A 16,763-nucleotide genomic window follows, 5' to 3' on the forward strand; every position below is an offset into this window, starting at 1 on the left:
AGAGGTGAACCCATTGGACAAAGAGTCATCCCCCATGTTGTTTAATTCAAGAAGGCTTCCAAGTAATGATATACGTAGTGGATAATTTCAAACAGAGGAAGAAGAAAATAGAGGAGTTTGTAGTCTTGTACATTGTGGAGTTATTTGGGAAAGAGTTCTTTGAGATATAATTCCCTAGGGATAAAGGTAGCTTAAGGAAATTAGTAAAGTAAAAGGAAAACAATAAGTATTTCAATATGATCAAGTAATTTAAGGAAATATAGCCCAATCAATCAAGGATATAAAGAAAAGGAAGAAAAGTAAGTAAAGGAGAAACCTTGACCAATCTTAAAAAAATTAGAGGAGTTTATCACCAAAATAATGGAACAACATCACATCAAATTACTAATTTTTGTAAGGACACATAAGAAACAATTTACAATATATTTATCCTATAATCTAATTGTATGAAAAGAGGATAGAGAGATATTCAAAGTAATCTTGTAGGAATCCTTGGAGATGAGGTCCTTCAATGATAATAAATGTATGTCCAAATCATGATAAGGAATGGGTTGAATTAAAGGATATTTGAGCAATTTCTAAACACCAAAATTCCCCTCACAAAGTATGAGTAAGGTGAGAATCATGTTAAAAAATAAAGAGGAGATTATGGATAAATTTGATCAAAGATTCAAGTGAGTGGTGAGAAAACTTGACGAACCACTATTTTAGATACAAAAAGTGGAATGGTTTGTCTTTGGTTTACTACGTGTGACTAGGGGATATCTAGATGGGAGAGTCTTTGAAACGTATGTAGAGGTAGTAAAGTGAGCATTTAGGATTTACAACCCTAAATGACAAAAAAATATATAAAAGAAAGAAGTATGATATAAAAGCTTAAACTAGAATTGGAACAACTATAAATTAAGCAAAAGGAGGAAAGTAAAGATATAAAACCTAATTGAAGGAAGAAGATTTAGTGCATGTATTTCTCAAATGGATGCCCAATAATAAGGGGAAGGAAAAGAGCAAAAATAAGGGTGGAATTTTTAGAACTCGAACAAGGATGTTAAAGAGTCTCTTTTAGTATTTATATAGAATGGGATGGTCAATGTATAGATATTTTCCCTTTATTATTGTTATGGTTAAGAGATGAAGAAGAACATGAGACCTAGTGTATTCACACATTGAAGATCCTAAGCCTTTCCATAGAGGTTCCACAAGAGCTAAAAGATTGGTAGAATTTTAATTATGGAAAAAAGACTATGGTATCACTAAACAAAATGAAGATACCACTATAACATAAATACAATTTATAATGTAGCATCTCAGATCTAAAATGATAAACCTTGTGCCAACTATAAGGACGATTATAATGATAATAAAAATAATTATAATGAATTTAGAGGAGGATGTGGTAAAGGTAGAGGTTGAGGTTAGAATAGAAGAAATGAGGTTATAAATATAATGAGATAAGGCATATGACAATGATTGTACGAAATAGAGAAAGAAGGTTTATGGATTTTATGAGATTTTACCATGATTCATTTAAATGCCTAAGAGTAGAACAATATTATAAGAATGAATGGGTAACCACTAAGAATGAGGAAATATTTAGGCCAAATATGCGAAGGGGTACAAAATTGCTTGAGTATATCTAAAGTGAACCCCTTAAATTCTTAGAATTGTTAAATAATAGTGCTAGAAAATAATGAGAAATAAGGAAATATCATTATAGAAGAAGAGTAATTATAGAAGAATTATTTGTAAAGAAAATATCTATTATGGAGGAAATCAATAAAATACTATACATAGAAAAATAAATTAGCTATAATCATAAGAGGTAAAACAAACATTGCAAAAGCTATGTTAGGATTTTCCTATAAAACTAGGACATGATCTTATGGTAGAAAAGGGAAAAAAGGTTATCAAAGAAGAGTACTAAAATTCACGTTTCTCCAAAAATAAGCATTAGAATTGAACGAGTTAGCTACTTTTGTGGAGGAAGAGAACCCTCTATAAAAATTAAGATAGTACACCAAATACTAGAAAAAGTGTAGAGAGGATATATGGAAAACCAAATAAAAAGTGTACATAAAATCTCCATGAAATAGAGAAATATCCTATTTTTATAGAGTTACTAATCTAGGATAAATGGATGAAGAAGTTAGTGGTATATTTAGGTGCTAATGTGAGTATCATTCCCAAGTAGATTTAGGGAGATTTTAGTAGACTAGTCACACATGAGCACCATAAAACATCATGTTGGTTGATGGGACATCTATGAATACCATAGGAACTTGTAGGAATGCAAAAGTAAACTTGTTAGGATTAAAGAGAAAAGTAGAATTTGATGTTGTGGAATTGAAGGATCATTTTGATGCATTCATTGTCTTGTTGAAATTGAAATGTATTGTTAATTATAATGTAATATTTGACTTAAAAAAATGGTATTCCACAAAGAGGATAGGGTGATACACATACCACTATACATAGATACAAGTGGTCCATATGTGGAAGAGATAACACATAAAGATGATGTAAATGATGAAGAATATTATAAGGGCTTATGCTCCACAAGAAAAATATGTAAAATAAAAATAGATTAGAATCCTAACCCAAAAAAGGAGATTGAAGTAGATGGTAGACATATAGTACAAACAATGAGGATGTGATACACGCATGGCTTATAACTAAACAAAAGGGAAGAGGAAGAAGGAATTTTGGAGATAGGAAGTTGTAAAGCATTAGAAGGGTAAACAATTCTTAATGTAGTATTGCAAAAGAGAAAATTATACCATGACAATAATGGGTAGAAAATAGTGATAAAAGGAAGCAACTACGCTACAAAATCATAGGGTATAAAACATATCTATTGGAATTTTACACACTAAACTACCTTATTAGTTTTGATTAGGTGACCCTCTAAGCTACATAGAAAACATGGAATGAATATTTGAAAAAATTACATTCTATTATGGAATTGGTTCTAAGCTCTCATCATTTTTTGTTGGTCTGTTTGAGATGCTTGAGAGGATTGATCCTATTGTCCATCATCTTTCCTTGTTACCTAGTCTTTCATGCATCAATGGCATGCTTCACATTTCAATTGTCAGGTAGTATAATTCAAATTCGATCCATTTTCTCTATTGGGATTCTTTGCAGGTTGAGGTGTTGGGTAGCGTTCTTTGGAGCATGTGTACATTCTCCAACATTAGAGGTTGGCACTTCGAGGTTGAGAGATAGAGTAGGTAAGGGTCTAATGAGACTTGCTTGATGATACTTCAATAGAATGGGAGGATGTGACATACTGGAGAGTTCTATGTTCAAGCATATTTTTGTAGGCTTTTAGAAGTAAACCTATTCATAATAGGGGAGGATGTAATGGCTCTCGTATTTGTATTCTAATTGTCTTGTTTTTCCCTTAGACTTGTTGATAGATACTTAATTATATTGACTCAAGGTGTTCTTGATAGGTCATTTTGTATTGGCATTGAGATCATGGTGTATATTTTGAGACACTTGTACGTTATCTTATAGTTATGCCTTGACAATATCTCAAGTTATCCCCAATAGTGGTTATTAAATAGATATTTCACATTGGGCCTTTTCATTTGCTCATTCCCTATTTTACTCAAATGGAGTACATGATGTGTATAGTGTTAGGTTAACTTAGATCCGAATTGGAGGTGGTTCTAGAGTTCATCCTTGTTGTGAACTACCTGTGGTTGTGTGGTTTTATTTTATGGCCTAAATTCCTTGTTAATTATAAATATATTTTTAATAAGTGAAATGTTTTTGTTTTATCTAGAAAAATATTTCAATGATATGGGAGAAGGAAATAATATGATTGAAAATGATTATGTTTGGAATATTTCATTAGACATGTATACACATATTTAATTTATTTATTTTATTAAATGTGACAATAATGTAAAGTTGAATGTTCATTTTGGCTCAATTGCATCTTAGTGAAATAATAAGAAAATAAAAATAAAGGAAAATTAAGAAATTAAAAATATATTAAAGAGGATAAAGGAAAAATGAACTTAGGCAGTTTTTCATTGAAGGAAAATGCTCTTCAAAGCCCTCCCTTTGGAAATTTCAATTTTAGGAGTCTTTTACTCAATTAGAATTGTGGATACTTGGGATTGCATAAATTTGGATAGTAAAAGAATGTTTTTTGTATGTGTGTTATCTAGTTCTTCAATATGGGGGGAAATTACAAGAATTCATTAGTTTTTGTGTGATTAAAAATTAAGGTAAATATTCCTTCCCTTCCTTGTTTCTTGTGTTCCTTTCATCTGGACACCCTGCTCACCTTCGAGGGAGTATAGGAATTCCCCAATAGCTTACAATTAGGTCATTTAGAGTAGAATTGAATGTTTTTTGTTTTTTTTTCAAATTGTCATTTTGTGCCCTCACCAATGCCTAATTTTTTTTGAAAGACTCAAAAATTGAATTTTATTTCATAAACTGATTATTGTTCATATTTAAACAAATTAATACCTTTTTTTTGAAAATTTATAGAAATAAAAATTTAGAAATTTATGGTTTCATTAATAGTGTAGATAAATTTATTTGTTTTTGTTTTCAGAACAACTATCCAAAATTTAAAATTTGAAATTCAATTTAGATGAGGCCTCTAAGGCCCTTGAAATTGCATTGGAGAAATTTCCTAGAAACTTGAAATCGCTTAAATGCCATAGGATATTGGGATGATTCTTTCACCATTCAGGAGATTTGTGTAAGATTTCATGCAAGACTACCAACTTATTAAAAATAGTAACCTTGTTAGAAATAACCCTTATTGAAAAATTAAACAGTTTTTTTTTTTGTGATGCAAGATTTCGCTTACACCCTAGATGCTCCTTTATTCGACACCTGGGGTAATTTGAGAAGTGACTTTGTCACATCTTAGGTAATTTGAGGAAAACCAAGAAGATCAACCTCTACCTTAGATAACCATGATAAATCTTCAAGGTCTTCCTTTCCATTTAACCATGTTCTCTTCATATTGCCTATTTCTTGTGCTTCTACCCACATGGCTATCCAAGACATCTTCTATCTCCTCCTTGTTTAAAGTAGGTGCTGAAATATTCCACTATGGTTTTGCTATTTCATTTTCAATACCTCCTTGATGATACTCTATCAAATTTGAAATGTTAAACACAAGTGAAATGTTAAATCCACTTGGAAAGTCTACCTTATAAGCATTTCCCGAATCACGTTTCTTCAAGATTCTGCATGTCCCACATTGCTTCATCTTCAACTTATTATATGTTCTCATTGGAAACCTCTCTTTTGTTAGATGAACCATAACTTCATATCCAATATGAAATTCCTTATAAATATCTCCTCTTCTAATTTTCCTTAGCTTTTTATTGAATATTTATTTTGTTAATATGCATTCTCACTTCTTCATGCAAATTCTTCAAGTGCTCTACAAAGTCTTCAATTTTGGCACTACTCTTTTCTCCTTTGAATATCTTCCTTAACTCTAAAGCATGTATAGGACTACTTCCATATACAATATGGAATGACGATTTAACAATTATCCTATTAAGAATTCTTGAAAGAATCTTCTACTTATGGTAAAATTGAATCCAATCTCTTGGGATTTTCTCCTACTAAGCATCTCAACAGGTTACCCAAGCTTCTATTCACCACTTCGGTCTATCCATCAATCCCATGGATGGTGTGTAGAATTGAACTTCAAATTTGTCTTCAACTTCTCCCATAATGTGCTCTAGAAATAACCAACAAACTTGGTATCTCAATATGAAACTATGCTCTTTGGTCCACCATGTAGTCTAACTATCTCTTTGAAAAATAACTCTAAAACATGAAAAACATCATTAGTCTTATAAGTAATAAAATATGTCATCTTTGAGAATCTATCCACTACCACAAAAATGGAATAATGTCTTCTCTGAGTCCTTAATAAACCAAGAACAAAACCCATATTAATATCCTCCCATGGCCTCTCTGGTACAAGTAATGACTGATATATCCCTATATTATGCTTGGTTTCTTTTGCCATTTGACATACCCTACACTTATGTATAAACTTCTTAACATATTGCTATAATTGTGGCCAATAATAACACTCACTAACAAGAGCAATGGTCTTATCTTGACCAAAGTGTCTAGCCGACCCTCCATTATGCTTCTCCTTAATCAGGTTCTTCCTAATGGAACTCTTTGGAATGCACAATTGGCTTACTTTGTATAACATCCCATCTTGGATTATAAAATCCAACCACCTAGTCTTTTCTAAAGTAATTGGCTCCATGCAAGCTCTCCAAGTCTCTCCAAAATTAGGATACTCTAGATATAAAATTTTGAGTTCATGGAACTGAACAACTTTGATTTGCGAATCTGGATAAATTTTGCCTTCTGCTCAAGGCATTTGAAACTCTATTTAAGTTTCCACTCCCATGCTTCAAAAAAAAAGTGTAACTCTGTAAAATCTAAATATATTTTAAATACCTTTTATTCAACTTTCCTTGACTATTCAAATATTGTAATGCTTTCAGTAAAGAAAACAAACGCTTTTGGAAAAAGACAATTTCTCCATTTCTTCAATCCTCGAAGTGTAGCATAAAAATCCTGATCATAAACAAAATAATTCCTTTTGGCATCATTCAACTTTTCACTGAAATAAGCAATGGGTTTATCCTCTTGATTCAATATTGCTCACGTGGCATTGCTACTAGCATCACAATCTACTTGAAATACCTCATTAAAATCTTGAAGTACCAAAATAGGTTGTTCTGTGACTTTTTGCTTCAACATATCAGAGCTCTTTGCTACTTTGTAGCTCGCTTAAACTCTTTTCTATCCCTTCTAATTGTTTCAATTAGGGGTGCACAAATACTACTAAAATTCTTGATAAAAATTCTATAAAAACTATCCAAACCATGAAAATATCTCACCTTAGTAGTGTTCCTTGGGGTAGGCCATTCTAGGATAGCCTTTACTTTGTTTGGGTCCATTTTAAGATTATTTCCTGAAAGAACAAATACCAAGTACATGAACTATTTAACAAAAGTGCACTTCTTTGGTTAATCAACAATGTTTCTTTTCTTAACTTCTCAAAGACCCTACAAATATGGATTATTTGCTCCTCCAATGGCTTACTGAAAATCAAAATACCATCAAAGTAAATAATAACAAACTCACCCAAAAAGTCTTTCAATACCTTGTTCATGAACCACATGAATGTGCTCGGTGCATTGGGTAGCCCAAAAAGAATGACTAGCCACTCGTACAAGCCCTTCTTGGTTTTGAAGGTTGTTTTACATTCATATCCTTCTCTAATATGGATTTGGTTACATCCACTCTTCAATTCTATCTTTGTGAAGTACTTAGCTCCACTCAAACAATCCATAATGTCGTCCATCTTCGGTAAGGAAAATCTATACTTGATAGTAATCTTGTTGAAAATTCAAGAGTCTAAACACATAATGCATTCTCCATTTTTCTTTGGTGCTAGTACTATAGGTATGGCACATGGACTCAAACTTTCTCAAATCAACCCTTTACGCAATGCCTCTTGCAATTGTTTATTCAACTCTTCACTTTCTTCTTGAGTCATTCTATGGGCTGCCTTATCCAATAAACTAGATCTAGGAACCATGTCCATTTGATGACTAATATTTCTTACTAGTGGTCAATCATCAAGTACATTATCATGTACAATATCTTGAAACTCATCCAACAAATCTACACCTTTCTCTTTATTAGCATTAGGATTTAAAGCAAAACACATATGTTCATTATTCATGCCATCTATAAATTTTCTTTCATCAACTAAACATATTCTTGCATTACTTCATACTTTTTCGTCTGCCTCATTCAATATCTTCAGCTTGTGTTGAACTTCATCGTTTGTCTTGAAGAATACGTATTTGCATACACTGTTAGGGTTTCAAGCAGATCCGAAGCAAATATGAACTAACAATTATATGTAGATTTAAATACAAAAGATAAAGAAATAAAACAGGACATGAATAACACAGAGATTTAACGTGGTTCACTCAGAATGGGTTACGTCCACCATACACAGTCGTCCAATCTTTCTTATTATCCAGCAAAAATAGTACATCAACCTTACAATGCCTTAAGCATTCCAGCCGCTTATAACATGCGTTTTTAGGGCAACAAACAAAGTCGGCCTTTTTAGGGTTTTATTACAATGTCGGTTTTCATCAACAAAAAAATGGCAAATTTTTTTTTCTCGGGGGCTCCCGCCCTCGAACCCTCGCTTTTCTTGGGGGCTGCTGCCCCTAAACCCCTGCCCGGGGCCCGGCCCGGCCCTGGACCCTGACAAGGATACGTGTTGAGTGTACAATACCTTGCTGATCAGTCGCCACATTTCAACAATCTCCCACTTGGAGACTGATCAGGCTCCACACCGAACAATCTCCCACTTGGAGATTGATCAGGCTCCACACCGAACAATCTCCCACTTGGAGACTGATACTACACGACACCACTGTACATGCAGCATCTGCTGGATAAAACACTAGGACTCGACTGGTATAAATTCCACAATTATAAATCAAGAAGACCAACAGAAACTGATGAAGAAATCAACTTCTCCTGTGGAACTGCCTTCGTGAACATAACGACAGGATTCTCACTTGTGTGAATCTTCTCAAGCCGTAACTGACCCTCCTCCAAAACAGTCTGGATGAAGTGGTACCTGAGCTGAATGTGCTTTGTCCTTGAATGAAAAGCAGAGTTCTTCGCAAGATGAATGACACTCTGGCTATCAGTATACAATGGGCGATCCTCCTGTGTTTGACCCAATTCCTCCAGAAGACATTGTAACCAAATCATCTCCTAGCTGGCTTCTGTAGCAACAACATACTCAGCTTCAGTGGTTGAAAGTGCAACAACCTTTTGCAGCCTAGAAATCCAACTGACTGTAGTTCCCCCTATAGTAAAAACATACCCTGTAGTGCTCCTCCGTGAATCAATATCACTTGCCAGATCAGAGTCAACAAATCCACTAAGAGAAGCATTAGATCCTTTGAAACATAATGCCTTTGTAGTGGTTCCTTTCAAATACCGAAGGATCCATTTCACAACATTCCAATGTTCCATACCCCGATTACTCATAAACCTGCTCACAACTCCCACTGCATGCGTAATATTTGGCCTTGTGCATACCATTGCATACATCAGACTGCCAATGGCTGATGTATACAGGATGTTAGACATTTTCTTTACCTCTTCCTGTGCCTTTGGGCACATCTCCCTAGTCAATTTGAAATGACTAGCCAAAGGTGTACTAACTGCTTTTGCATCCTGCATGTTAAATCTTTTCAACACCTTCTTTATATACTCACTTTGGGACAAATTCAAGGTTCTATTTTTTCTGTCCCGTGTAATCCTCATACCTAGAATTTGCTTAGCTGCACCCAAATCCTTCATAGCAAATGACCTGGCTAATTTATGTTTAAGATCATTTATGTGTTCCATGTTAGACCCAACAACAAGCATGTCATCAACATAAAGCAACAGGATAATATAACTGCCATTATCCAATCTCTTAAAATATACACAATGATCAGAATGACATCTATGATAACCGTGTTCAGCCATGAAACTGTCAAATTTTAAACACCATTGTCGGGGTGCTTGCTTTAGGCCATACAAACTTTTCTTCAACCTGCACACCAAGTTCTCCTTACCTTTGACCTCATATCCCTGTGGTTGCAACATGTAAATTTCCTCCTCCAAATCACCATGGAGAAAAGCTGTTTTGACATCTAATTGTTCAAGATGTAAATCATCTGCAGCCACAAGACTAAGTACAGTTCTAATTGAAGTCATTTTTACAACTGGAGAAAATATTTCATCATAATCTATACCCTTTTTTTGTGCAAAACCTTTTACCACAAGTCTGGCCTTATATCTTTTCTGACCTCCTTCCTCCTTCAGCCTGTAAACCCATCTGTTAGGCAACGCACTTTTTTCTACAGGTAAAGGGACTAAGTCCCAAGTCTTATTTTTCATCAAGGAGTCCATCTCCTCTTTCATGCTTAGCTCCCACTGTTGTTTGGCATCTACCTGCATTGCTTCTTCATATTCTTCTGGTTCACCAGAATCCGTTAATAAAATAGAATACAAAGAAGGAGAAAATATTTCAAGGGGTCTACTTGACCTCGTAGAACGTCTAACACTTGCAGGAGTTTGTGGGACAATTTGTTGTTGCTGAGCATCAGGTACCTGTGGCATTTCATTTTCAGGAATCTCATCCAACACCACATATTCTTGTTTGTCCAGTTCATGCTTCTTTTCCTGCATCTATTATTTATAAATGACCTTCTCATTGAATATAACATCTCTACTTCTAATTATTTTCTTATTTTCAAAATCCCATAACCGATAGCCATATTCATCTATCCCATATCCAATGAAGGTACATTTCTGAGATTTAGCATCAAGCTTGGTTCTGTTTTCTTTATCAACATGGACAAAAGCTTCACAACCAAAGGTTTTCAGAAAAGAATAATTTACCTTTTTACCAGTCCATGCCTCCTCTGGAATACCACGATCCAAAGGGGTTGAAGGTCCTCTATTTATCAAATAGACAACAGTATGTACAACATCTACCCAAAGATGTAAGGGCAATCCAACATGCAATCTCATGCTCCTTGCACGTTCCATGATAGTCCTATTCATTCTCTCTGACACACCATTTTCCTGTGGAGTTCCTGGAACTGTGTTCTGCTTTCGAATCCCATTTAAGGAGCAGTAATCTTCAAATGCTTTGCTACAATACTCACCTCCATTATCCAATCTGGGACACTTCAACTTTTTCCCTGTCTCATTCTCAACCAAAGCTTTCCATTTCTTAAAAGTTTCAAAAACATCTGATTTTTGTTTTAGGAAATATACCCATGTTTTTCTGGTTGAGTCATCAATAAAAATAACATAATAACAAGAGCCACCAAGAGATGATACCTGAGCCGGTCCCCATACATCTGAATGTACCAGCTCTAACTTCTCACTCTTCTTCTCTTTCCCAACCTTGAGAAACCTGACTCTTTTCTGTTTACCATAAACACAGTTTTCACAGAACTCTAAATAAATCTTCTTTAGTCCTGGCAATAGATTTTTGGAGTGAAGGGTTTTCATCCCTTTCTCACTCATGTGCCCAAGCCTATGGTGCCGCATTATCGAATCTGTTCTTGCAACATTTATTGTTGTTGTCCCTGCGGTAACTTTATCTATAGCAGCTAGGGTAGAGTAAGTGTTACCTGTACACATATATAATGTGCCTACCTTCGCACCTTTAGCTATTACTAATGATCCTTTAGCGACCTTCCACATATTGTCTAAGAGGGTAACTATGCAACCTTCATTGCCTAGTTGCCCTGCAGAAATTAAATTTCTTCTTAAATTAGGAACATGTCTTACCTCTTGCAGAAACCAGTCATTTCCATTCTGCAACTTGATCTTTATCTTTCCTTTTCCAACAATTTGATAGGGCTCATCATCACCCAAATATACCTGTCCAAAATCACCTTGAACATAATCTAAAAAATATTTTCTATGGGGTGTAGCATGAAATGAAGCACCAGAATCTATTACCCAGGAATCATTAACATTATCCAAACATAAGATTAAAGCATCTTGTAAAGTATTACTTGCAATATTAGCTTCCTTACTGTCATTTTCATTTTTGTCTCCTTTGTTTTTCCGAGACCAACAGTCTTTCTTTAGATGACCAGGCTTTCCGTAGTACCAACAATCTTTCTTTCCTCTAGATTTAGAGCGTCCTTTCTTTGACTTCCCTCATGACTTCTCATTCCCAGGGCCTTTTCCTCTTTCCTTTGATCTTCCTCTGTTCTCCACATTCAAAACACTACCCGATGATGTTGGAGTCTCACCTGTGCTTTTCCTTCGCATTTCCTCGCTTAGGATAACACCAACAATATCATCAAATACCAAAGTATTTTTACAAGAGACAGAGTTACTTACAACCATAACCAAGCTATTCCAGCTTTCTGGCAAAGAACATAAAATCAAGAGAGCCCTAACCTCTTCTGCAAAAGTAATTTTTACCGAAGACAATTGACTGGTAATTGTATTAAATTCATTTACGTGCTCCGCTACAGATCCTCCCTCACTCATTTTCAAATTAAACAGACACTTCATAAGAAATACCTTATTCGAAGCTGTGGGTTTCTCATACAACTTAGCCAATGTCGCCATCAAATCTACAGTCGTTTTTGCTTCTGTTATATTGAATGCTATAGATGGTGCAAGGCACAATCAAATGGATCCCAATGCTTTTCTATCTAAAATGTCCCACTCTTCATCTGACATTGTGGTCGCTTTCTTTGCCTTTCCTTCCAATGGCCGCCACAAATCCTTTTGATATAGGTAATGCTCCATCTGCATTTTCCATAACTTATAATTCTGGCCGTTAAACTTTTCGACCTTGAATTTGGAATCCTCCTTTGCTCCCACTCAAATCTGAAAGTCCTTCCAATTTACAGAAAACCTCGCTCTGATACCAAATTGTTAGGGTTTCAAGAAGATCCAAAGCAAATATGAACTAACAATTATATGCAGATTTAAATACAAAAGATAAGGAAATAAAACAGGACACGAATAGCACAGAGATTTAACGTGGTTCACCTAGAATGGGTTACGTCCACCATACGCAGTCGTCCAATCTTTCTTATTATCCAGCAAAAATAGTACATCAACCTTACAATGCCTTAAGCATTCCAGCCGCTTATAACATGTGTTTTTAGGGCAACAAACAAAGTTGGCCTTTTTAGGGTTTTATTACAATGTCGATTTTCATCAACAAAAAAATGGCAATTTTTTTTTTCTTGGGGGCTCCCACCCCCGAACGCCTGCTCGGGGCCCGGCCTGGCCCTGGACCCCGACGAGGATACGTGCTGAGTGTATAGTACCTTGCTGATCAGTCGCCACATTTCAACATACACATCATGTATCACATAACGATCAAGTTGCCATGATATCCCTAACGACATATGACAAACTTTCATAGGCATCATGATATCACATATTACCGCATCATGATAGTTTTTAATTTTGAACTTTACTAGACGTTGTTCATTGACCAAAGCCTTGTGGTCCTTTTGCAACCAAGCAATTTGATAGTGATTTAGATGTCTTCTCTCTAATTTCAATTTACTAATCATTTCATTTAAAACAAGGTTATCATCACTACCACCACTTATAATAACATTGCAAACTTTACTATCATACTTACATCTTGTGCAAAATAGATTCTTCCTTTGGGTTGGTTCTTTCTCATCATTCAAAAAGGATCTTCTAGTAACAAGAACACCTCCTCTCTCTACATATTCAAAATGTGAAGAATCTACATGGGAAACTCATGCAATACCCTTGGGTCTTCTATTTGTCCTCCCTTGATCTTGGGGACACTCATACAAGCTATATGTCCTCCTTCTTTGCATTGGAAACGTTCCACAGAAGCATCCTCTTACTCTTCCTCTTTGATCTCCATTATTTTGATCACAAGAGCAATATGAATTTTATCCCTTTTGATTTTGATTTTGATTGCTACTATATTCTTTATTCTTCTTCTAGTCTTCGATTGAACCTCCATAAGAGCGCCTTGGTCCTTCCACCATGACCTCTTCTATTTTGCTTTCTCTTTAATCTTCAGTTCAACTTCTCTTCTACCTTCAAAGCAAATTGATATACATCTTCAATGGTAGACATTTTTACCAAACTCAATTCTTCTTGAATACTCAACTTCAATCCATTTATGTAACAAGCAACTTTCTCTTTGTTGGCCTTAGAATGACCCATTCTAATCAAGAAATGATAAAGCTCTTCTATATACTCCTTGATAGATTTCCCCTCTTGCTTCAAACCTTGAATCTTCATCAACAAATCAAGCTCACAATCAACAAGAATGAACAATGTCTTCACTTTTTCTACCGTATGATCCCATCTCATTATTTTCTGCTTTCCTCTTCTATTTCTTTCTAACTGAACTTCTTTCCACCAAATTTTGGCATGACCTTTCATCTTGGTCTTTGCAAACTTGACCTTTCATCTTGGCCTTTGCAAACTTGACCCTCTCAAGATCTTCTACTTTATACTCAAAATACTATTCCATATCATTGATCCAATTGATCAACTCTTTTGGATTTAGATTTCTAGTAAATGTGGAAACTTCAATCTTTGGCCTTTTTTCAATATTATAAATGACCTTAAAAAATCTAGCCTCATCAAGATCATTCTTGTTGTTTTTCAAATTGTCCTTTAGATTCTTCCTCACTTTCATGTCTTGCTCTAATATCAACTCCTTTGTGAAACTCCTCTTGCAATGCTTGAACTTGTCTCTGGAGGCTTTAAAATCCTCTTCTATCACAACAACATTTCATCCACCATAGTTCCTTCATGGAGGCATTTTTCTAACTTTTCTCACAAACCTACAATCACAGTCTTAGTGAGAAAAGCCTCATATTCACAATCTATTTGCACACGCAAAAACTTATGCTTTGATACCACTTGAAGAAGGGTAATCCCCTTAAAAACCTAAACATACAAAAAAAAAAGAAATAAACAAAACTGTAAGAAGGAAACACTTACTTTCTATTATCCCAATAAAATGACACTACAACATTCAAAAAATAATATGCCACAACCACATGGGTTTTCTTATTACAATAATTTGTAAGGCATAACCATATTCTGCACTACTAGGATTGTGTTTCGTAACCCCCATTCACCTTCTTTATCTAGAATGTATAACCATCTTAGAATATTCTGCAAAGTGAAATCCTTGGTTTTTGGGCACCAAAAGTATAATTGACCACTTTCCCATGTAACGAAACATTTTCTTGAATTTTTCGGTAGTCAAACTTTTGGGAGCCATAACTTTCAAACTGGTTGTTTGATCTTTAATCACCATATATCATTGGGAATCTCGTGAGGAGACCTACAATAATGGACTATGTTATTATAACTCTAATCAACTTTCGATCCCATCTGAGGCCTTAAAGGCCCTCAAAATTACATTTGAAGCCGTACAAGAGAAGCCACAAGTTATTGGGATGATTCTTTCATCATTGGCTTCATTTCACCATTCAAGAGGTCTGTGTAAGATTTCATGCAAAATTGCCAACTTACTAAAAATAGTAACCTTTCCAAAAATAGTAATTTTATTAGAAATAAACCTTATTGAAAAATTAAACAATATTTCTGGGCGATGGAAGATTACTCTTACACCCTATATGCTCTTGCATCAATATTACTATGACATATGGTTGACTAAAGTGAATGATATGATAGATTGTTATCTATTGTAATGTGGTGACAAAAGAATGTTGTCCTTTATTAAGTTGTTAGATGTATATATCAAATAATGAAAGGTGGTAGCGTTTGTTATGTAAGGTGAAGGTCTAGTTATAGAGAGTTTATTTTGAAGGTTGTTAGTTATGGCGAATTTGCCCTAGGAACAATATAATGACATTATAATGCTAAATGAGAAAATAACAAACTATCACTTCCATTATATTCTCTTTTATCGATATCTTGATCTATGCCTAGATTTGTAAAAAAGGTCCCAATGAGAAAATTTTGCTTGGGTGTTTATTTAGGAATCAAACTGCACCATTGCATTAATTCTATATTTATTTAATTTAAAATCAAAATACAATTATTTTTATGTCAAAAGCATTTGTTTATTTGAACAAGATGAGCTAATTTCAACAGTCACTTGTGTCAACCATTTGAATATGGTGCAAGACGATTGCACACTTTTGAGCCATTGATTTTCACTGTGTTTTCTCATTTGTCTTTTTTTGTCAGTTGCATTTTCTCGCTGGTTTATGAATTTTTGTTCTGATGTTACACTCACCAATACCTCTGCAATTATTTTTATTTTTATAAATGAATCCACCGTCAAAATAGTTGGAAGTGAGACCATGAATTGAATGAGTCAAAACCATTCTAACACATAACATGTAAAAATCAATATAAATAGTAATATTTTTAAAATCAAAACTCTAAACCTCAAAAATGACAGTGACACTGACTATCAAAATAGAAATTTAGACACCTAAAATTGTCCTTGCCTAATTGTTTTATTTATTTAATTATCTCATCCTAAGCCTTCTATTAATTAAATAGATTTTTATTTATTTAATTAATTCATTTATCCTTTCCCTATTTAAATTTATTTATTTAAATTATCGTTTCCCTGAATTAAATAATTATTTTATTCATTTAATTGGTCCCACTTCTATTAATTAAATAGATCTTTATTTATTTAATTAATTCATTAGCTTTTTCCCTCCACGACACTTGTTATTCATCTCTTAATTTGCCTTTAACCACCTCTCTACTATTTTATTATTTCCTCTACCTACCCTTTAATCCTATCCAACTATTTATCCTTTCACCTTTTAATCTTATCCCTCCATTTTCTAAGGCGTCTTCTATATAAGAGGATCATTTCATCCTTATCAACCCTAGCAAGCTACCTAACAAAATAAATCAACCTCATGCGATTGAGCGTCTACACAATCACAATCCATTCTTAGTTGAGTTTTTGTGCACAATACAAAATTTGAGAACAACTATATCAAGCAATATCAATGGAGATAGGAAATAATGGAGTTCAAACCCTACTAAGCATGTGAATGGTATAAGCTTTCTATTTTGTTGTGATTTGCATGTTTTCAGTTCTTCATTGGTGTATGGTGGATTCTTAATTGTAAAACTAGGATTTTATGTGGTTGGATCTT

The sequence above is a fragment of the Cryptomeria japonica genome, chromosome 3, assembly GCF_030272615.1.
Source record: "Cryptomeria japonica chromosome 3, Sugi_1.0, whole genome shotgun sequence".
NCBI classification, from domain to species: domain Eukaryota; kingdom Viridiplantae; phylum Streptophyta; class Pinopsida; order Cupressales; family Cupressaceae; genus Cryptomeria; species Cryptomeria japonica.